The sequence below is a fragment of the Coffea arabica genome, chromosome 7e (assembly GCF_036785885.1).
Source record: "Coffea arabica cultivar ET-39 chromosome 7e, Coffea Arabica ET-39 HiFi, whole genome shotgun sequence".
Taxonomy (NCBI): domain Eukaryota; kingdom Viridiplantae; phylum Streptophyta; class Magnoliopsida; order Gentianales; family Rubiaceae; genus Coffea; species Coffea arabica.
Window position 1 is genome coordinate 26,381,714 of NC_092323.1, and position 23,128 is coordinate 26,404,841.

Genomic DNA, 23,128 nt, shown 5'->3' on the forward strand with positions numbered 1-23,128 from the left:
TATGGATTAGTATTGGAGAGACAAAAAGATAAGTTTTAAACCAAAAGGTGACATGTGCCACCTTCTTATTCAAAGTTGGAATTTTGACCATCTTACCTTAACTTTACTAAAACCAAAATTTGACCAAAAATCAAGCCATTTCTTCCTTCTCATGGCTGAAACTTAGAGAGCAAGAGAGAGAGAAAAACCTTCATCTTTCACTCCACTTTCTTACTTCAATCTTGAGTTTTAACCGATGGAATTGCAAATCACTCCATAAAAGTTGGTTACTAAGGAGATTCCAAGGTCTTGGTGGAGTTATTTTGGAGAAGGAACCACTAAGCTACTACCTTTTGTGAGTTATCAAGGTACGGTGTGTAAAGATTCATTGTTTGTTTCCAATAATGGTGAATTCATGACTTGTGGTGGTTAGATATGTGATTTTATGGAAGATTTTATGGATTAGAGTGAAGTTAGCTAAATTTCTGATTTTATGGAGATTTTTCTGATTTTATATGATTATCATGGTTTAATCATGATATGATGGTTGGTAATGGTGTAAAATGAAGCTTGTATATGTTAGTTGAAGTTGTTTGCGGAAGATTTCGGTTTTATGCGGAAATTCCAGGTTAGGATTTTGAATCTGCCCTGTTCTGACCGGATTTATTCGAGCATGTTAGAGGCAGAATAAGACTTAGGTTAAAACATGAAAGTTGTAGCAAATGGTGTTAACTAGTTTCCTACAAAATTTCAGCTAGATCCGAGCACTGTAACAAGTGAAATGACTGAAATACCCTTGACTGCCCATGAACCCTGTTCCGCGCCCAGATTTCTGTTTTCATGTAGTTTTCCATTTTTGACCCCTGAAAATGCATGATTTGGCTTTGGAGGTCTTCATAATAAATGTATGTTTATGTCTTGGCTTCGAAACGCCATAAGATTCGTTTCAATCCGATAAGTGTAGCTTCAGTTATGGATATTGTGCCGAAAGGTGTATTTGATAGTCTATGATGTGTATGTGGTTGATTTGAGATGAAATGATGTTGCTTGTAGGATGGAAAAGTAAGGAACTTAAGAGGATATGCTGTCCGATCTTTGAAAGCATTTGATTGTTTTGAGTTTGAGTTGAAGGGTTTGGATTTGGGCAAGGCAATGATATATGATGGATGGTTTCTGAGCCGTGGAGGTGAGTGACCCTAAACTGTTTCCAAAGTTACTTTTGAACGTTTTCTTGCATTATTTACTCGATTTCATATCATGAGTGTTTGCATGTGGTCCATGCCATGTTTTGGCTCAAATGAGTGTTTGGAATTCGTGTGCTGGACACCAACGTCTCCACCACTTCAATGAGTTCATGACATTATCTGGAACACCAACGTTGCTCCCTCTTATTGTTAAACGTTAAAGGATCTATTTGAGCGTTGGGTGTTTAAGTGCAATGATTTCACTGGCTCACGAGAGCAATAAACGGATATTTGATGACTGAATCATGACATCATCGAAATGCATTATTGTGAAATATGTTTTCTTACTACTTTTATTGGTTACTCACTGAGCTTCTAACTCACCCCAAAACTGTTTTATTCCCCTCCACAGGACTCGAGGCAAAGGAAGTGCTTGTAGTACTTATTCACGTGACTGGATGGCCTATATTTTGTACAGTTTAGATTTGGAATTCCTCCTGTATAATAGCTGGTATCAAGGATCAGAGTGGCGCAGCGGAAGCGTGGGCGCTTCGCTTACGATATGTAATTCTTGGAGAATTTGACGTAAAATTTGAGATTTATTTTGCATTTTGTTTGAGATTTGTAGTGAGTGAATCCCGACGAGAGTTGGGCAGGCGACGCGCCGAACCCTAGGGTTCGCCCTTGGGAGAAGCTGGGGCGTCACAGGTGGTATCAGAGTTTAGGCTTTCGATCTCTGTAGTGTATCCTAGACTTGATGTTTAGGATGCCGGACTGTGGGTTTGGTTTGAAATATTAGTGATTCTTGCAGGATGTCTCGACTTGATTGGTACAAGATGGAATGTCGAGGACGACATTGTTTTAAGGAGGGGAGTTTGTGACGCCCCGAAAGAATGAGTGTGGGAACCGGAAAATTTTTATATATTTTCTAGACATTATTTTGTTTGCTCGTCTATAATTTTGTACCTTTCTTCCATATTTTGATTTTCTATACATTTTTATAAGTAAATATAGTTTCCAAATCATTTTCTTGATGCAAGTTATTCCACGTTAATTTTGAAGAGTATTATGAACTTGGGACCCGCTGGTGCGGTAAATGCAATATATTTTTGACAATTTGATGGAGTTTTGTATTAAGTGATATTATTTTACAAGGTGCTAAGAGATAATTAGATGTTACGTATATGGATTAGTATTGGAGAGACAAAAAGATAAGTTTTAAACCAAAAGGTGACATGTGCCACCTTCTTATTCAAAGTTGGACTTTTGACCATCTTACCTTAACTTTACTAAAACCAAAATTTGACCAAAAATCAAGCCATTTCTTCCTTCTCATGGCTGAAACTTAGAGAGCAAGAGAGAGAGAAAAACCTTCATCTTTCACTCCACTTTCTTACTTCAATCTTGAGTTTTAACCGATGGAATTGCAAATCACTCCATAAAAGTTGGTTACTAAGGAGATTCCAAGGTCTTGGTGGAGTTATTTTGGAGAAGGAACCACTAAGCTACTACCTTTTGTGAGTTATCAAGGTACGGTGTGTAAAGATTCATTGTTTGTTTCCAATAATGGTGAATTCATGACTTGTGGTGGTTAGATATGTGATTTTATGGAAGATTTTATGGATTAGAGTGAAGTTAGCTAAATTTCTGATTTTATGGAGATTTTTCTGATTTTATATGATGATCATGGTTTAATCATGATATGATGGTTGGTAATGGTGTAAAATGAAGCTTGTATATGTTAGTTGAAGTTGTTTGCGGAAGATTTCGGTTTTATGCGGAAATTCCAGGTTAGGATTTTGAATCTGCCCTGTTCTGACCGGATTTATTCGAGCATGTTAGAGGCAGAATAAGACTTAGGTTAAAACATGAAAGTTGTAGCAAATGGTGTTAACTAGTTTCCTACAAAATTTCAGCTAGATCCGAGCACTGTAACATGTGAAATGACTGAAATACCCTTGACTGCCCATGAACCCTGTTCCGCGCCCAGATTTCTGTTTTCATGTAGTTTTCCATTTTTGACCCCTGAAAATGCATGATTTGGCTTTGGAGGTCTTCATAATAAATGTAGGTTTATGTCTTGGCTTCGAAACGCCATAAGATTCGTTTCAATCCGATAAGTGTTGCTTCAGTTATGGATATTGTGCCGAAAGGTGTATTTGATAGTCTATGATGTGTATGTGGTTGATTTGAGATGAAATGATGTTGCTTGTACGATGGAAAAGTAAGGAACTTAAGGGGATATGCTGTCCGATCTTTGAAAGCATTTGATTGTTTTGAGTTTGAGTTGAAGGGTTTGGATTTGGGCAAGGCAATGATATATGATGGATGGTTTCTGAGCCGTGGAGGTGAGTGACCCTAAACTGTTTCCAAAGTTACTTTTGAACGTTTTCTTGCATTATTTACTCGATTTCATATCATGAGTGTTTGCATGTGGTCCATGCCATGTTTTGGCTCAAATGAGTGTTTGGAATTCGTGTGCTGGACACCAACGTCTCCACCACTTCAATGAGTTCATGACATTATCTGGAACACCAACGTTGCTCCCTCTTATTGTTAAACGTTAAAGGATCTATTTGAGCGTTGGGTGTTTAAGTGCAACGATTTCACTGGCTCACGAGAGCAATAAACGGATATTTGATGACTGAATCATGACATCATCGAAATGCATTATTGTGAAATATGTTTTCTTACTACTTTTATTGGTTACTCACTGAGCTTCTAACTCACCCCAAAACTGTTTTATTCCCCTCCACAGGACTCGAGGCAAAGGAAGTGCTTGTAGTACTTATTCACGTGACTGGATGGCCTATATTTTGTACAGTTTAGATTTGGAATTCCTCCTGTATAATAGCTGGTATCAAGGATCAGAGTGGCGCAGCGGAAGCGTGGGCGCTTCGCTTACGATATGTAATTCTTGGAGAATTTGAAGTAAAATTTGAGATTTATTTTGCATTTTGTTTGAGGTTTGTAGTGAGTGAATCTCGACGAGAGTTGGGCAGGCGACGCGCCGAACCCTAGGGTTCGCCCTTGGGAGAAGCTGGGGCGTCACAGGTGGTATCAGAGTTTAGGCTTTCGATCTCTGTAGTGTATCATAGACTTGATGTTTAGGATGCCGGACTGTGGGTTTGGTTTGAAATATTAGTGATTCTTGCAGGATGTCTCGACTTGATTGGTACAAGATGGAATGTCGAGAACGACATTGTTTTAAGGAGGGGAGTTTGTGACGCCCCGAAAGAATGAGTGTGAGAACCGGAAAATTTTTATATATTTTCTGGACATTATTTTGTTTCCTCGTCTATAATTTTGTACCTTTCTTCCATATTTTGATTTTCTATACATTTTTATAAGTAAATATTGTTTCCAAATCATTTTCTTGATACAAGTTATTCCACGTTAATTTTGAAGAGTATTATGAACTTGGGACCCGCTGGTGCGGTAAATGCAATATATTTTTGACAATTTGATGGAGTTTTGTATTAAGTGATATTATTTTACAAGGTGCTAAGAGATAATTAGATGTTACGTATATGGATTAGTATTGGAGAGACAAAAAGATAAGTTTTAAACCAAAAGGTGACATGTGCCACCTTCTTATTCAAAGTTGGACTTTTGACCATCTTACCTTAACTTTACTAAAACCAAAATTTGACCAAAAATCAAGCCATTTCTTCCTTCTCATGGCTGAAACTTAGAGAGCAAGAGAGAGAGAAAAACCTTCATCTTTCACTCCACTTTCTTACTTCAATCTTGAGTTTTAACCGATGGAATTGCAAATCACTCCATAAAAGTTGGTTACTAAGGAGATTCCAAGGTCTTGGTGGAGTTATTTTGGAGAAGAAACCACTAAGCTACTACCTTTTGTGAGTTATCAAGGTACGGTGTGTAAAGATTCATTGTTTGTTTCCAATAATGGTGAATTCATGAGTTGTGGTGGTTAGATATGTGATTTTATGGAAGATTTTATGGATTAGAGTGAAGTTAGCTAAATTTCTGATTTTATGGAGATTTTTCTGATTTTATATGATGATCATGGTTTAATCATGATATGATGGTTGGTAATGGTGTAAAATGAAGCTTGTATATGTTAGTTGAAGTTGTTTGCGGAAGATTTCGGTTTTATGCGGAAATTCCAGGTTAGGATTTTGAATCTGCCCTGTTCTGACCGGATTTATTCGAGCATGTTAGAGGCAGAATAAGACTTAGGTTAAAACATGAAAGTTGTAGCAAATGGTGTTAACTAGTTTCCTACAAAATTTCAGCTAGATCCGAGCACTGTAACATGTGAAATGACTGAAATACCCTTGACTGCCCATGAACCCTGTTCCGCGCCCAGATTTCTGTTTTCATGTAGTTTTCCATTTTTGACCCCTGAAAATGCATGATTTGGCTTTGGAGGTCTTCATAATAAATGTAGGTTTATGTCTTGGCTTCGAAACGCCATAAGATTCGTTTCAATCCGATAAGTGTAGCTTCAGTTATGGATATTGTGCCGAAAGGTGTATTTGATAGTCTATGATGTGTATGTGGTTGATTTGAGATGAAATGATGTTGCTTGTAGGATGGAAAAGTAAGGAACTTAAGGGGATATGCTGTCCGATCTTTGAAAGCATTTGATTGTTTTGAGTTTGAGTTGAAGGGTTTGGATTTGGGCAAGGCAATGATATATGATGGATGGTTTCTGAGCCGTGGAGGTGAGTGACCCTAAACTGTTTCCAAAGTTACTTTTGAACGTTTTCTTGCATTATTTACTCGATTTCATATCATGAGTGTTTGCATGTGGTCCATGCCATGTTTTGGCTCAAATGAGTGTTTGGAATTCGTGTGCTGGACACCAACGTCTCCACCACTTCAATGAGTTCATGACATTATCTGGAACACCAACGTTGCTCCCTCTTATTGTTAAACGTTAAAGGATCTATTTGAGCGTTGGGTGTTTAAGTGCAACGATTTCACTGGCTCACGAGAGCAATAAACGGATATTTGATGACTGAATCGTGACATCATCGAAATGCATTATTGTGAAATATGTTTTCTTACTACTTTTATTGGTTACTCACTGAGCTTCTAACTCACCCCAAAACTGTTTTATTCCCCTCCACAGGACTCGAGGCAAAGGAAGTGCTTGTAGTACTTATTCACGTGACTGGATGGCCTATATTTTGTACAGTTTAGATTTGGAATTCCTCCTGTATAATAGCTGGTATCAAGGATCAGAGTGGCGCAGCGGAAGCGTGGGCGCTTCGCTTACGATATGTAATTCTTGGAGAATTTGACGTAAAATTTGAGATTTATTTTGCATTTTGTTTGAGGTTTGTAGTGAGTGAATCCCGACGAGAGTTGGGCAGGCGACGCGCCGAACCCTAGGGTTCGCCCTTGGGAGAAGCTGGGGCGTCACAGGTGGTATCAGAATTTAGGCTTTCGATCTCTGTAGTGTATCCTAGACTTGATGTTTAGGATGCCGGACTGTGGGTTTGGTTTGAAATATTAGTGATTCTTGCAGGATGTCTCGACTTGATTGGTACAAGATGGAATGTCGAGGACGACATTGTTTTAAGGAGGGGAGTTTGTGACGCCCCAAAAGAATGAGTGTGAGAACCGGAAAATTTTTATATATTTTCTGGACATTATTTTGTTTCCTCGTCTATAATTTTGTACCTTTCTTCCATATTTTGATTTTCTATACATTTTTATAAGTAAATATAGTTTCCAAATCATTTTCTTGATACAAGTTATTCCACGTTAATTTTGAAGAGTATTATGAACTTGGGACCCGCTGGTGCGGTAAATGCAATATATTTTTGACAATTTGATGGAATTTTGTATTAAGTGATATTATTTTACAAGGTGCTAAGAGATAATTAGATGTTACGTATATGGATTAGTATTGGAGAGACAAAAGATAAGTTTTAAACCAAAAGGTGACATGTGCCACCTTCTTATTCAAAGTTGGACTTTTGACCATCTTACCTTAACTTTACTAAAACCAAAATTTGACCAAAAATCAAGCCATTTCTTCCTTCTCATGGCTTAAACTTAGAGAGCAAGAGAGAGAGAAAAACCTTCATCTTTCACTCCACTTTCTTACTTCAATCTTGAGTTTTAACCGATGGAATTGCAAATCACTCCATAAAAGTTGGTTACTAAGGAGATTCCAAGGTCTTGGTGGAGTTATTTTGGAGAAGGAACCACTAAGCTACTACCTTTTGTGAGTTATCAAGGTACGGTGTGTAAAGATTCATTGTTTGTTTCCAATAATGGTGAATTCATGACTTGTGGTGGTTAGATATGTGATTTTATGGAAGATTTTATGGATTAGAGTGAAGTTAGCTAAATTTCTGATTTTATGGAGATTTTTCTGATTTTATATGATTATCATGGTTTAATCATGATATGATGGTTGGTAATGGTGTAAAATGAAGCTTGTATATGTTAGTTGAAGTTGTTTGCGGAAGATTTCGGTTTTATGCGGAAATTCCAGGTTAGGATTTTGAATCTGCCCTGTTCTGACCGGATTTATTCGAGCATGTTAGAGGCAGAATAAGACTTAGGTTAAAACATGAAAGTTGTAGCAAATGGTGTTAACTAGTTTCCTACAAAATTTCAGCTAGATCCGAGCACTGTAACATGTGAAATGACTGAAATACCCTTGACTGCCCATGAACCCTGTTCCGCGCCCAGATTTCTGTTTTCATGTAGTTTTCCATTTTTGACCCCTGAAAATGCATGATTTGGCTTTGGAGGTCTTCATAATAAATGTAGGTTTATGTCTTGGCTTCGAAACGCCATAAGATTCGTTTCAATCCGATAAGTGTAGCTTCAGTTATGGATATTGTGCCGAAAGGTGTATTTGATAGTCTATGATGTGTATGTGGTTGATTTGCGATGAAATGATGTTGCTTGTAGGATGGAAAAGTAAGGAACTTAAGGGGATATGCTGTCCGATCTTTGAAAGCATTTGATTGTTTTGAGTTTGAGTTGAAGGTTTTGGATTTGGGCAAGGCAATGATATATGATGGATGGTTTCTGAGCCGTGGAGGTGAGTGACCCTAAACTGTTTCCAAAGTTACTTTTGAACGTTTTCTTGCATTATTTACTCGATTTCATATCATGAGTGTTTGCATGTGGTCCATGCCATGTTTTGGCTCAAATGAGTGTTTGGAATTCGTGTGCTGGACACCAACGTCTCCACCACTTCAATGAGTTCATGACATTATCTGGAACACCAACGTTGCTCCCTCTTATTGTTAAACGTTAAAGGATCTATTTGAGCGTTGGGTGTTTAAGTGCAACGATTTCACTGGCTCACGAGAGCAATAAACGGATATTTGATGACTGAATCGTGACATCATCGAAATGCATTATTGTGAAATATGTTTTCTTACTACTTTTATTGGTTACTCACTGAGCTTCTAACTCACCCCAAAACTGTTTTATTCCCCTCCACAGGACTCGAGGCAAAGGAAGTGCTTGTAGTACTTATTCACGTGACTGGATGGCCTATATTTTGTACAGTTTAGATTTGGAATTCCTCCTGTATAATAGCTGGTATCAAGGATCAGAGTGGCGTAGCGGAAGCGTGGGCGCTTCGCTTACGATATGTAATTCTTGGAGAATTTGACGTAAAATTTGAGATTTATTTTGCATTTTGTTTGAGGTTTGTAGTGAGTGAATCCCGACGAGAGTTGGGCAGGCGACGCGCCGAACCCTAGGGTTCGCCCTTGGGAGAAGCTGGGGCGTCACAGGTGGTATCAGAGTTTAGGCTTTCGATCTCTGTAGTGTATCCTAGACTTGATGTTTAGGATGCCGGACTGTGGGTTTGGTTTGAAATATTAGTGATTCTTGCAGGATGTCTCGACTTGATTGGTACAAGATGGAATGTCGAGGACGACATTGTTTTAAGGAGGGGAGTTTGTGACGCCCCGAAAGAATGAGTGTGAGAACCGGAAAATTTTTATATATTTTCTGGACATTATTTTGTTTCCTCGTCTATAATTTTGTACCTTTCTTCCATATTTTGATTTTCTATACATTTTTATAAGTAAATATAGTTTCCAAATCATTTTCTTGATACAAGTTATTCCACGTTAATTTTGAAGAGTATTATGAACTTGGGACCCGCTGGTGCGGTAAATGCAATATATTTTTGACAATTTGATGGAGTTTTGTATTAAGTGATATTATTTTACAAGGTGCTAAGAGATAATTAGATGTTACGTATATGGATTAGTATTGGAGAGACAAAAGATAAGTTTTAAACCAAAAGGTGACATGTGCCACCTTCTTATTCAAAGTTGGACTTTTGACCATCTTACCTTAACTTTACTAAAACCAAAATTTGACCAAAAATTAAGCCATTTCTTCCTTCTCATGGCTTAAACTTAGAGAGCAAGAGAGAGAGAAAAACCTTCATCTTTCACTCCACTTTCTTACTTCAATCTTGAGTTTTAACCGATGGAATTGCAAATCACTCCATAAAAGTTGGTTACTAAGGAGATTCCAAGGTCTTGGTGGAGTTATTTTGGAGAAGGAACCACTAAGCTACTACCTTTTGTGAGTTATCAAGGTACGGTGTGTAAAGATTCATTGTTTGTTTCCAATAATGGTGAATTCATGACTTGTGGTGGTTAGATATGTGATTTTATGGAAGATTTTATGGATTAGAGTGAAGTTAGCTAAATTTCTGATTTTATGGAGATTTTTCTGATTTTATATGATTATCATGGTTTAATCATGATATGATGGTTGGTAATGGTGTAAAATGAAGCTTGTATATGTTAGTTGAAGTTGTTTGCGGAAGATTTCGGTTTTATGCGGAAATTCCAGGTTAGGATTTTGAATCTGCCCTGTTCTGACCGGATTTATTCGAGCATGTTAGAGGCAGAATAAGACTTAGGTTAAAACATGAAACTTGTAGCAAATGGTGTTAACTAGTTTCCTACAAAATTTCAGCTAGATCCGAGCACTGTAACATGTGAAATGACTGAAATACCCTTGACTGCCCATGAACCCTGTTCCGCGCCCAGATTTCTGTTTTCATGTAGTTTTCCATTTTTGACCCCTGAAAATGCATGATTTGGCTTTGGAGGTCTTCATAATAAATGTAGGTTTATGTCTTGGCTTCGAAACGCCATAAGATTCGTTTCAATCCGATAAGTGTAGCTTCAGTTATGGATATTGTGCCGAAAGGTGTATTTGATAGTCTATGATGTGTATGTGGTTGATTTGAGATGAAATGATGTTGCTTGTAGGATGGAAAAGTAAGGAACTTAAGGGGATATGCTGTCCGATCTTTGAAAGCATTTGATTGTTTTGAGTTTGAGTTGAAGGGTTTGGATTTGGGCAAGGCAATGATATATGATGGATGGTTTCTGAGCCGTGGAGGTGAGTGACCCTAAACTGTTTCCAAAGTTACTTTTGAACGTTTTCTTGCATTATTTACTCGATTTCATATCATGAGTGCTTGCATGTGGTCCATGCCATGTTTTGGCTCAAATGAGTGTTTGGAATTCGTGTGCTGGACACCAACGTCTCCACCACTTCAATGAGTTCATGACATTATCTGGAACACCAACGTTGCTCCCTCTTATTGTTAAACGTTAAAGGATCTATTTGAGCGTTGGGTGTTTAAGTGCAACGATTTCACTGGCTCACGAGAGCAATAAACGGATATTTGATGACTGAATCGTGACATCGTCGAAATGCATTATTGTGAAATATGTTTTCTTACTACTTTTATTGGTTACTCACTGAGCTTCTAACTCACCCCAAAACTGTTTTATTCCCCTCCACAGGACTCGAGGCAAAGGAAGTGCTTGTAGTACTTATTCACGTGACTGGATGGCCTATATTTTGTACAGTTTAGATTTGGAATTCCTCCTGTATAATAGCTGGTATCAAGGATCAGAGTGGCGCAGCGGAAGCGTGGGCGCTTCGCTTACGATATGTAATTCTTGGAGAATTTGACGTAAAATTTGAGATTTATTTTGCATTTTGTTTGAGGTTTGTAGTGAGTGAATCCCGACGAGACTTGGGCAGGCGACGCGCCGAACCCTAGGGTTCGCCCTTGGGAGAAGCTGGGGCGTCACAGGTGGTATCAGAGTTTAGGCTTTCGATCTCTGTAGTGTATCCTAGACTTGATGTTTAGGATGCCGGACTGTGGGTTTGGTTTGAAATATTAGTGATTCTTGCAGGATGTCTCGACTTGATTGGTACAAGATGGAATGTCGAGGACGACATTGTTTTAAGGAGGGGAGTTTGTGACGCCCCGAAAGAATGAGTGTGAGAACCGGAAAATTTTTATATATTTTCTGGACATTATTTTGTTTCCTCGTCTATAATTTTGTACCTTTCTTCCATATTTTGATTTTCTATACATTTTTATAAGTAAATATAGTTTCCAAATCATTTTCTTGATACAAGTTATTCCACGTTAATTTTGAAGAGTATTATGAACTTGGGACCCGCTGGTGCGGTAAATGCAATATATTTTTGACAATTTGATGGAGTTTTGTATTAAGTGATATTATTTTACAAGGTGCTAAGAGATAATTAGATGTTACGTATATGGATTAGTATTGGAGAGACAAAAAGATAAGTTTTAAACCAAAAGGTGACATGTGCCACCTTCTTATTCAAAGTTGGACTTTTGACCATCTTACCTTAACTTTACTAAAACCAAAATTTGACCAAAAATCAAGCCATTTCTTCCTTCTCATGGCTTAAACTTAGAGAGCAAGAGAGAGAGAAAAACCTTCATCTTTCACTCCACTTTCTTACTTCAATCTTGAGTTTTAACCGATGGAATTGCAAATCACTCCATAAAAGTTGGTTACTAAGGAGATTCCAAGGTCTTGGTGGAGTTATTTTGGAGAAGGAACCACTAAGCTACTACCTTTTGTGAGTTATCAAGGTACGGTGTGTAAAGATTCATTGTTTGTTTCCAATAATGGTGAATTCATGACTTGTGGTGGTTAGATATGTGATTTTATGGAAGATTTTATGGATTAGAGTGAAGTTAGCTAAATTTCTGATTTTATGGAGATTTTTCTGATTTTATATGATTATCATGGTTTAATCATGATATGATGGTTGGTAATGGTGTAAAATGAAGCTTGTATATGTTAGTTGAAGTTGTTTGCGGAAGATTTCGGTTTTATGCGGAAATTCCAAGTTAGGATTTTGAATCTGCCCTGTTCTGACCGGATTTATTCGAGCATGTTAGAGGCAGAATAAGACTTAGGTTAAAACATGAAAGTTGTAGCAAATGGTGTTAACTAGTTTCCTACAAAATTTCAGCTAGATCCGAGCACTGTAACATGTGAAATGACTGAAATACCCTTGACTGCCCATGAACCCTGTTCCGCGCCCAGATTTCTGTTTTCATGTAGTTTTCCATTTTTGACCCCTGAAAATGCATGATTTGGCTTTGGAGGTCTTCATAATAAATGTAGGTTTATGTCTTGGCTTCGAAACGCCATAAGATTCGTTTCAATCCGATAAGTGTAGCTTCAGTTATGGATATTGTGCCGAAAGGTGTATTTGATAGTCTATGATGTGTATGTGGTTGATTTGAGATGAAATGATGTTGCTTGTAGGATGGAAAAGTAAGGAACTTAAGGGGATATGCTGTCCGATCTTTGAAAGCATTTGATTGTTTTGAGTTTGAGTTGAAGGGTTTGGATTTGGGCAAGGCAATGATATATGATGGATGGTTTCTGAGCCGTGGAGGTGAGTGACCCTAAACTGTTTCCAAAGTTACTTTTGAACGTTTTCTTGCATTATTTACTCGATTTCATATCATGAGTGTTTGCATGTGGTCCATGCCATGTTTTGGCTCAAATGAGTGTTTGGAATTCGTGTGCTGGACACCAACGTCTCCACCACTTCAATGAGTTCATGACATTATCTGGAACACCAACGTTGCTCCCTCTTATTGTTAAACGTTAAAGGATCTATTTGAGCGTTGGGTGTTTAAGTGCAACGATTTCACTGGCTCACGAGAGCAATAAACGGATATTTGATGACTGAATCGTGACATCATCGAAATGCATTATTGTGAAATATGTTTTCTTACTACTTTTATTGGTTACTCACTGAGCTTCTAACTCACCCCAAAACTGTTTTATTCCCCTCCACAGGACTCGAGGCAAAGGAAGTGCTTGTAGTACTTATTCACGTGACTGGATGGCCTATATTTTGTACAGTTTAGATTTGGAATTCCTCCTGTATAATAGCTGGTATCAAGGATCAGAGTGGCGCAGCGGAAGCGTGGGCGCTTCGCTTACGATATGTAATTCTTGGAGAATTTGACGTAAAATTTGAGATTTATTTTGCATTTTGTTTGAGGTTTGTAGTGAGTGAATCCCGACGAGAGTTGGGCAGGCGACGCGCCGAACCCTAGGGTTCGCCCTTGGGAGAAGCTGGGGCGTCACAGGTGGTATCAGAGTTTAGGCTTTCGATCTCTGTAGTGTATCCTAGACTTGATGTTTAGGATGCCGGACTGTGGGTTTGGTTTGAAATATTAGTGATTCTTGCAGGATGTCTCGACTTGATTGGTACAAGATGGAATGTCGAGGACGACATTGTTTTAAGGAGGGGAGTTTGTGACGCCCCGAAAGAATGAGTGTGAGAACCGGAAAATTTTTATATATTTTCTGGACATTATTTTGTTTCCTCGTCTATAATTTTGTACCTTTCTTCCATATTTTGATTTTCTATACATTTTTATAAGTAAATATAGTTTCCAAATCATTTTCTTGATACAAGTTATTCCACGTTAATTTTGAAGAGTATTATGAACTTGGGACCCGCTGGTGCGGTAAATGCAATATATTTTTGACAATTTGATGGAGTTTTGTATTAAGTGATATTATTTTACAAGGTGCTAAGAGATAATTAGATGTTACGTATATGGATTAGTATTGGAGAGACAAAAAGATAAGTTTTAAACCAAAAGGTGACATGTGCCACCTTCTTATTCAAAGTTGGACTTTTGACCATCTTACCTTAACTTTACTAAAACCAAAATTTGACCAAAAATCAAGCCATTTCTTCCTTCTCATGGCTTAAACTTAGAGAGCAAGAGAGAGAGAAAAACCTTCATCTTTCACTCCACTTTCTTACTTCAATCTTGAGTTTTAACCGATGGAATTGCAAATCACTCCATAAAAGTTGGTTACTAAGGAGATTCCAAGGTCTTGGTGGAGTTATTTTGGAGAAGGAACCACTAAGCTACTACCTTTTGTGAGTTATCAAGGTACGGTGTGTAAAGATTCATTGTTTGTTTCCAATAATGGTGAATTCATGACTTGTGGTGGTTAGATATGTGATTTTATGGAAGATTTTATGGATTAGAGTGAAGTTAGCTAAATTTCTGATTTTATGGAGATTTTTCTGATTTTATATGATTATCATGGTTTAATCATGATATGATGGTTGGTAATGGTGTAAAATGAAGCTTGTATATGTTAGTTGAAGTTGTTTGCGGAAGATTTCGGTTTTATGCGGAAATTCCAGGTTAGGATTTTGAATCTGCCCTGTTCTGACCGGATTTATTCGAGCATGTTAGAGGCAGAATAAGACTTAGGTTAAAACATGAAAGTTGTAGCAAATGGTGTTAACTAGTTTCCTACAAAATTTCAGCTAGATCCGAGCACTGTAACATGTGAAATGACTGAAATACCCTTGACTGCCCATGAACCCTGTTCCGCGCCCAGATTTCTGTTTTCATGTAGTTTTCCATTTTTGACCCCTGAAAATGCATGATTTGGCTTTGGAGGTCTTCATAATAAATGTAGGTTTATGTCTTGGCTTCGAAACGCCATAAGATTCGTTTCAATCCGATAAGTGTAGCTTCAGTTATGGATATTGTGCCGAAAGGTGTATTTGATAGTCTATGATGTGTATGTGGTTGATTTGAGATGAAATGATGTTGCTTGTAGGATGGAAAAGTAAGGAACTTAAGGGGATATGCTGTCCGATCTTTGAAAGCATTTGATTGTTTTGAGTTTGAGTTGAAGGGTTTGGATTTGGGCAAGGCAATGATATATGATGGATGGTTTCTGAGCCGTGGAGGTGAGTGACCCTAAACTGTTTCCAAAGTTACTTTTGAACGTTTTCTTGCATTATTTACTCGATTTCATATCATGAGTGTTTGCATGTGGTCCATGCCATGTTTTGGCTCAAATGAGTGTTTGGAATTCGTGTGCTGGACACCAACGTCTCCACCACTTCAATGAGTTCATGACATTATCTGGAACACCAACGTTGCTCCCTCTTATTGTTAAACGTTAAAGGATCTATTTGAGCGTTGGGTGTTTAAGTGCAACGATTTCACTGGCTCACGAGAGCAATAAACGGATATTTGATGACTGAATCGTGACATCGTCGAAATGCATTATTGTGAAATATGTTTTCTTACTACTTTTATTGGTTACTCACTGAGCTTCTAACTCACCCCAAAACTGTTTTATTCCCCTCCACAGGACTCGAGGCAAAGGAAGTGCTTGTAGTACTTATTCACGTGACTGGATGGCCTATATTTTGTACAGTTTAGATTTGGAATTCCTCCTGTATAATAGCTGGTATCAAGGATCAGAGTGGCGCAGCGGAAGCGTGGGCGCTTCGCTTACGATATGTAATTCTTGGAGAATTTGACGTAAAATTTGAGATTTATTTTGCATTTTGTTTGAGGTTTGTAGTGAGTGAATCCCGACGAGAGTTGGGCAGGCGACGCGCCGAACCCTAGGGTTCGCCCTTGGGAGAAGCTGGGGCGTCACAGGTGGTATCAGAGTTTAGGCTTTCGATCTCTGTAGTGTATCCTAGACTTGATGTTTAGGATGCCGGACTGTGGGTTTGGTTTGAAATATTAGTGATTCTTGCAGGATGTCTCGACTTGATTGGTACAAGATGGAATGTCGAGGACGACATTGTTTTAAGGAGGGGAGTTTGTGACGCCCCCGAAAGAATGAGTGTGAGAACCGGAAAATTTTTATATATTTTCTGGACATTATTTTGTTTCCTCGTCTATAATTTTGTACCTTTCTTCCATATTTTGATTTTCTATACATTTTTATAAGTAAATATAGTTTCCAAATCATTTTCTTGATACAAGTTATTCCACGTTAATTTTGAAGAGTATTATGAACTTGGGACCCGCTGGTGCGGTAAATGCAATATATTTTTGACAATTTGATGGAGTTTTGTATTAAGTGATATTATTTTACAAGGTGCTAAGAGATAATTAGATGTTACGTATATGGATTAGTATTGGAGAGACAAAAAGATAAGTTTTAAACCAAAAGGTGACATGTGCCACCTTCTTATTCAAAGTTGGACTTTTGACCATCTTACCTTAACTTTACTAAAACCAAAATTTGACCAAAAATCAAGCCATTTCTTCCTTCTCATGGCTGAAACTTAGAGAGCAAGAGAGAGAGAAAAACCTTCATCTTTCACTCCACTTTCTTACTTCAATCTTGAGTTTTAACCGATGGAATTGCAAATCACTCCATAAAAGTTGGTTACTAAGGAGATTCCAAGGTCTTGGTGGAGTTATTTTGGAGAAGGAACCACTAAGCTACTACCTTTTGTGAGTTATCAAGGTACGGTGTGTAAAGATTCATTGTTTGTTTCCAATAATGGTGAATTCATGACTTGTGGTGGTTAGATATGTGATTTTATGGAAGATTTTATGGATTAGAGTGAAGTTAGCTAAATTTCTGATTTTATGGAGATTTTTCTGATTTTATATGATTATCATGGTTTAATCATGATATGATGGTTGGTAATGGTGTAAAATGAAGCTTGTATATGTTAGTTGAAGTTGTTTGCGGAAGATTTCGGTTTTATGCGGAAATTCCAGGTTAGGATTTTGAATCTGCCCTGTTCTGACCGGATTTATTCGAGCATGTTAGAGGCAGAATAAGACTTAGGTTAAAACATGAAAGTTGTAGCAAATGGTGTTAACTAGTTTCCTACAAAATTTCAGCTAGATCCGAGCACTGTAACATGTGAAATGACTGAAATACCCTTGACTGCCCATGAACCCTGTTCCGCGCCCAGATTTCTGTTTTCATGTAGTTTTCCATTTTTGACCCCTGAAAATGCATGATTTGGCTTTGGAGGTCTTCATAATAAATGTAGGTTTATGTCTTGGCTTCGAAACGCCATAAGATTCGTTTCAATCCGATAAGTGTAGCTTCAGTTATGGATATTGTGCCGAAAGGTGTATTTGATAGTCTATGATGTGTATGTGGTTGATTTGAGATGAAATGATGTTGCTTGTAGGATGGAAAAGTAAGGAACTTAAGGGGATATGCTGTCCGATCTTTGAAAGCATTTGATTGTTTTGAGTTTGAGTTGAAGGGTTTGGATTTGGGCAAGGCAATGATATATGATGGATGGTTTCTGAGCCGTGGAGGTGAGTGACCCTAAACTGTTTCCAAAGTCACTTTTGAACGTTTTCTTGCATTATTTACTCGATTTCATATCATGAGTGTTTGCATGTGGTCCATGCCATGTTTTGGCTCAAATGAGTGTTTGGAATTCGTGTGCTGGACACCAACGTCTCCACCACTTCAATGAGTTCATGACATTATCTGGAACACCAACGTTGCTCCCTCTTATTGTTAAACGTTAAAGGATCTATTTGAGCGTTGGGTGTTTAAGTGCAACGATTTCACTGGCTCACGAGAGCAATAAACGGATATTTGATGACTGAATCATGACATCATCGAAATGCATTATTGTGAAATATGTTTTCTTACTACTTTTATTGGTTACTCACTGAGCTTCTAACTCACCCCAAAACTGTTTTATTCCCCTCCACAGGACTCGAGGCAAAGGAAGTGCTTGTAGTACTTATTCACGTGACTGGATGGCCTATATTTTGTACAGTTTAGATTTGGAATTCCTCCTGTATAATAGCTGGTATCAAGGATCAGAGTGGCGCAGCGGAAGCGTGGGCGCTTCGCTTACGATATGTAATTCTTGGAGAATTTGACGTAAAATTTGAGATTTATTTTGCATTTTGTTTGAGGTTTGTAGTGAGTGAATCCCGACGAGAGTTGGGCAGGCGACGCGCCGAACCCTAGGGTTCGCCCTTGGGAGAAGCTGGGGCGTCACAGGTGGTATCAGAGTTTAGGTTTTCGATCTCTGTAGTGTATCCTAGACTTGATGTTTAGGATGCCGGACTGTGGGTTTGGTTTGAAATATTAGTGATTCTTGCAGGATGTCTCGACTTGATTGGTACAAGATGGAATGTCGAGGACGACATTGTTTTAAGGAGGGGAGTTTGTGACGCCCCCGAAAGAATGAGTGTGAGAACCGGAAAATTTGAGAGTTGGGCAGGCGACGCGCCGAACCCTAGGGTTCGCCCTTGGGAGAAGCTGGGGCGTCACAGGTGGTATCAGAGTTTAGGCTTTCGATCTCTGTAGTGTATCCTAGACTTGATGTTTAGGATGCCGGACTGTGGGTTTGGTTTGAAATATTAGTGATTCTTGCAGGATGTCTCGACTTGATTGGTACAAGATGGAATGTCGAGGACGACATTGTTTTAAGGAGGGGAGTTTGTGACGCCCCCGAAAGAATGAGTGTGAGAACCGGAAAATTTTTATATATTTTCTGGACATTATTTTGTTTCCTCGTCTATAATTTTGTATCTTTCTTCCATATTTTGATTTTCTATACATTTTTATAAGTAAATATAGTTTCCAAATCATTTTCTTGATACAAGTTATTCCACGTTAATTTTGAAGAGTATTATGAACTTGGGACCCGCTGGTGCGGTAAATGCAATATATTTTTGACAATTTGATGGAGTTTTGTATTAAGTGATATTATTTTACAAGGTGCTAAGAGATAATTAGATGTTACGTATATGGATTAGTATTGGAGAGACAAAAAGATAAGTTTTAAACCAAAAGGTGACATGTGCCACCTTCTTATTCAAAGTTGGACTTTTGACCATCTTACCTTAACTTTACTAAAACCAAAATTTGACCAAAAATCAAGCCATTTCTTCCTTCTCATGGCTGAAACTTTGAGAGCAAGAGAGAGAGAAAAACCTTCATCTTTCACTCCACTTTCTTACTTCAATCTTGAGTTTTAACCGATGGAATTGCAAATCACTCCATAAAAGTTGGTTACTAAGGAGATTCCAAGGTCTTGGTGGAGTTATTTTGGAGAAGGAACCACTAAGCTACTACCTTTTGTGAGTTATCAAGGTACGGTGTGTAAAGATTCATTGTTTGTTTCCAATAATGGTGAATTCATGACTTGTGGTGGTTAGATATGTGATTTTATGGAAGATTTTATGGATTAGAGTGAAGTTAGCTAAATTTCTGATTTTATGGAGATTTTTCTGATTTTATATGATTATCATGGTTTAATAATGATATGATGGTTGGTAATGGTGTAAAATGAAGCTTGTATATGTTAGTTGAAGTTGTTTGCGGAAGATTTCGGTTTTATGCGGAAATTCCTGGTTAGAATTTTGAATCTGCCCTGTTCTGACCGGATTTATTCGAGCATGTTAGAGGCAGAATAAGACTTAGGTTAAAACATGAAAGTTGTAGCAAATGGTGTTAACTAGTTTCCTACAAAATTTCAGCTAGATCCGAGCACTGTAACATGTGAAATGACTGAAATACCCTTGACTGCCCATGAACCCTGTTCCGCGCCCAGATTTCTGTTTTCATTTAGTTTTCCATTTTTGACCCCTGAAAATGCATGATTTGGCTTTGGAGGTCTTCATAATAAATGTAGGTTTATGTCTTGGCTTCGAAACGCCATAAGATTCGTTTCAATCCGATAAGTGTAGCTTCAGTTATGGATATTGTGCCGAAAGGTGTATTTGTTAGTCTATGATGTGTATGTGGTTGATTTGAGATGAAATGATGTTGCTTGTAGGATGGAAAAGTAAGGAACTTAAGGGGATATGCTGTCCGATCTTTGAAAGCATTTGATTGTTTTGAGTTTGAGTTGAAGGGTTTGGATTTGGGCAAGGCAATGATATATGATGGATGGTTTCTGAGCCGTGGAGGTGAGTGACCCTAAACTGTTTCCAAAGTTACTTTTGAACGTTTTCTTGCATTATTTACTCGATTTCATATCATGAGTGTTTGCATGTGGTCCATGCCATGTTTTGGCTCAAATGAGTGTTTGGAATTCGTGTGCTGGACACCAACGTCTCCACCACTTCAATGAGTTCATGACATTATCTGGAACACCAACGTTGCTCCCTCTTATTGTTAAACGTTAAAGGATCTATTTGAGCGTTGGGTGTTTAAGTGCAACGATTTCACTGGCTCACGAGAGCAATAAACGGATATTTGATGACTGAATCATGACATCATCGAAATGCATTATTGTGAAATATGTTTTCTTACTACTTTTATTGGTTACTCACTGAGCTTCTAACTCACCCCAAAACTGTTTTATTCCCCTCCACAGGACTCGAGGCAAAGGATGTGCTTGTAGTACTTATTCACGTGACTGGATGGCCTATATTTTGTACAGTTTAGATTTGGAATTCCTCCTGTATAATAGCTGGTATCAAGGATCAGAGTGGCGCAGCGGAAGCGTGGGCGCTTCGCTTACGATATGTAATTCTTGGAGAATTTGACGTAAAATTTGAGATTTATTTTGCATTTTGTTTGAGGTTTGTAGTGAGTGAATCCCGACGAGAGTTGGGCAGGCGACGCGCCGAACCCTAGGGTTCGCCCTTGGGAGAAGCTGGGGCGTCACAGGTGGTATCAGAGTTTAGGCTTTCGATCTCTGTAGTGTATCCTAGACTTGATGTTTAGGATGCCGGACTGTGGGTTTGGTTTGAAATATTAGTGATTCTTGCAGGATGTCTCGACTTGATTGGTACAAGATGGAATGTCGAGGACGACATTGTTTTAAGGAGGGGAGTTTGTGACGCCCCCGAAAGAATGAGTGTGAGAACCGGAAAATTTTTATATATTTTCTGGACATTATTTTGTTTCCTCGTCTATAATTTTGTACCTTTCTTCCATATTTTGATTTTCTATACATTTTTATAAGTAAATATAGTTTCCAAATCATTTTCTTGATACAAGTTATTCCACGTTAATTTTGAAGAGTATTATGAACTTGGGACCCGCTGGTGCGGTAAATGCAATATATTTTTGACAATTTGATGGAGTTTTGTATTAAGTGATATTATTTTACAAGGTGCTAAGAGATAATTAGATGTTACGTATATGGATTAGTATTGGAGAGACAAAAAGATAAGTTTTAAACCAAAAGGTGACATGTGCCACCTTCTTATTCAAAGTTGGACTTTTGACCATCTTACCTTAACTTTACTAAAACCAAAATTTGACCAAAAATCAAGCCATTTCTTCCTTCTCATGGCTGAAACTTAGAGAGCAAGAGAGAGAGAAAAACCTTCATCTTTCACTCCACTTTCTTACTTCAATCTTGAGTTTTAACCGATGGAATTGCAAATCACTCCATAAAAGTTGGTTACTAAGGAGATTCCAAGGTCTTGGTGGAGTTATTTTGGAGAAGGAACCACTAAGCTACTACCTTTTGTGAGTTATCAAGGTACGGTGTGTAAAGATTCATTGTTTGTTTCCAATAATGGTGAATTCATGACTTGTGGTGGTTAGATATGTGATTTTATGGAAGATTTTATGGATTAGAGTGAAGTTAGCTAAATTTCTGATTTTATGGAGATTTTTCTGATTTTATATGATTATCATGGTTTAATAATGATATGATGGTTGGTAATGGTGTAAAATGAAGCTTGTATATGTTAGTTGAAGTTGTTTGCGGAAGATTTCGGTTTTATGCGGAAATTCCAGGTTAGGATTTTGAATCTGCCCTGTTCTGACCGGATTTATTCGAGCATGTTAGAGGCAGAATAAGACTTAGGTTAAAACATGAAAGTTGTAGCAAATGGTGTTAACTAGTTTCCTACAAAATTTCAGCTAGATCCGAGCACTGTAACATGTGAAATGACTGAAATACCCTTGACTGCCCATGAACCCTGTTCCGCGCCCAGATTTCTGTTTTCATGTAGTTTTCCATTTTTGACCCCTGAAAATGCATGATTTGGCTTTGGAGGTCTTCATAATAAATGTAGGTTTATGTCTTGGCTTCGAAACGCCATAAGATTCGTTTCAATCCGATAAGTGTAGCTTCAGTTATGGATATTGTGCCGAAAGGTGTATTTGATAGTCTATGATGTGTATGTGGTTGATTTGAGATGAAATGATGTTGCTTGTAGGATGGAAAAGTAAGGAACTTAAGGGGATATGCTGTCCGATCTTTGAAAGCATTTGATTGTTTTGAGTTTGAGTTGAAGGGTTTGGATTTGGGCAAGGCAATGATATATGATGGATGGTTTCTGAGCCGTGGAGGTGAGTGACCCTAAACTGTTTCCAAAGTCACTTTTGAACGTTTTCTTGCATTATTTACTCGATTTCATATCATGAGTGTTTGCATGTGGTCCATGCCATGTTTTGGCTCAAATGAGTGTTTGGAATTCGTGTGCTGGACACCAACGTCTCCACCACTTCAATGAGTTCATGACATTATCTGGAACACCAACGTTGCTCCCTCTTATTGTTAAACGTTAAAGGATCTATTTGAGCGTTGGGTGTTTAAGTGCAACGATTTCACTGGCTCACGAGAGCAATAAACGGATATTTGATGACTGAATCATGACATCATCGAAATGCATTATTGTGAAATATGTTTTCTTACTACTTTTATTGGTTACTCACTGAGCTTCTAACTCACCCCAAAACTGTTTTATTCCCCTCCACAGGACTCGAGGCAAAGGAAGTGCTTGTAGTACTTATTCACGTGACTGGATGGCCTATATTTTGTACAGTTTAGATTTGGAATTCCTCCTGTATAATAGCTGGTATCAAGGATCAGAGTGGCGCAGCGGAAGCGTGGGCGCTTCGCTTACGATATGTAATTCTTGG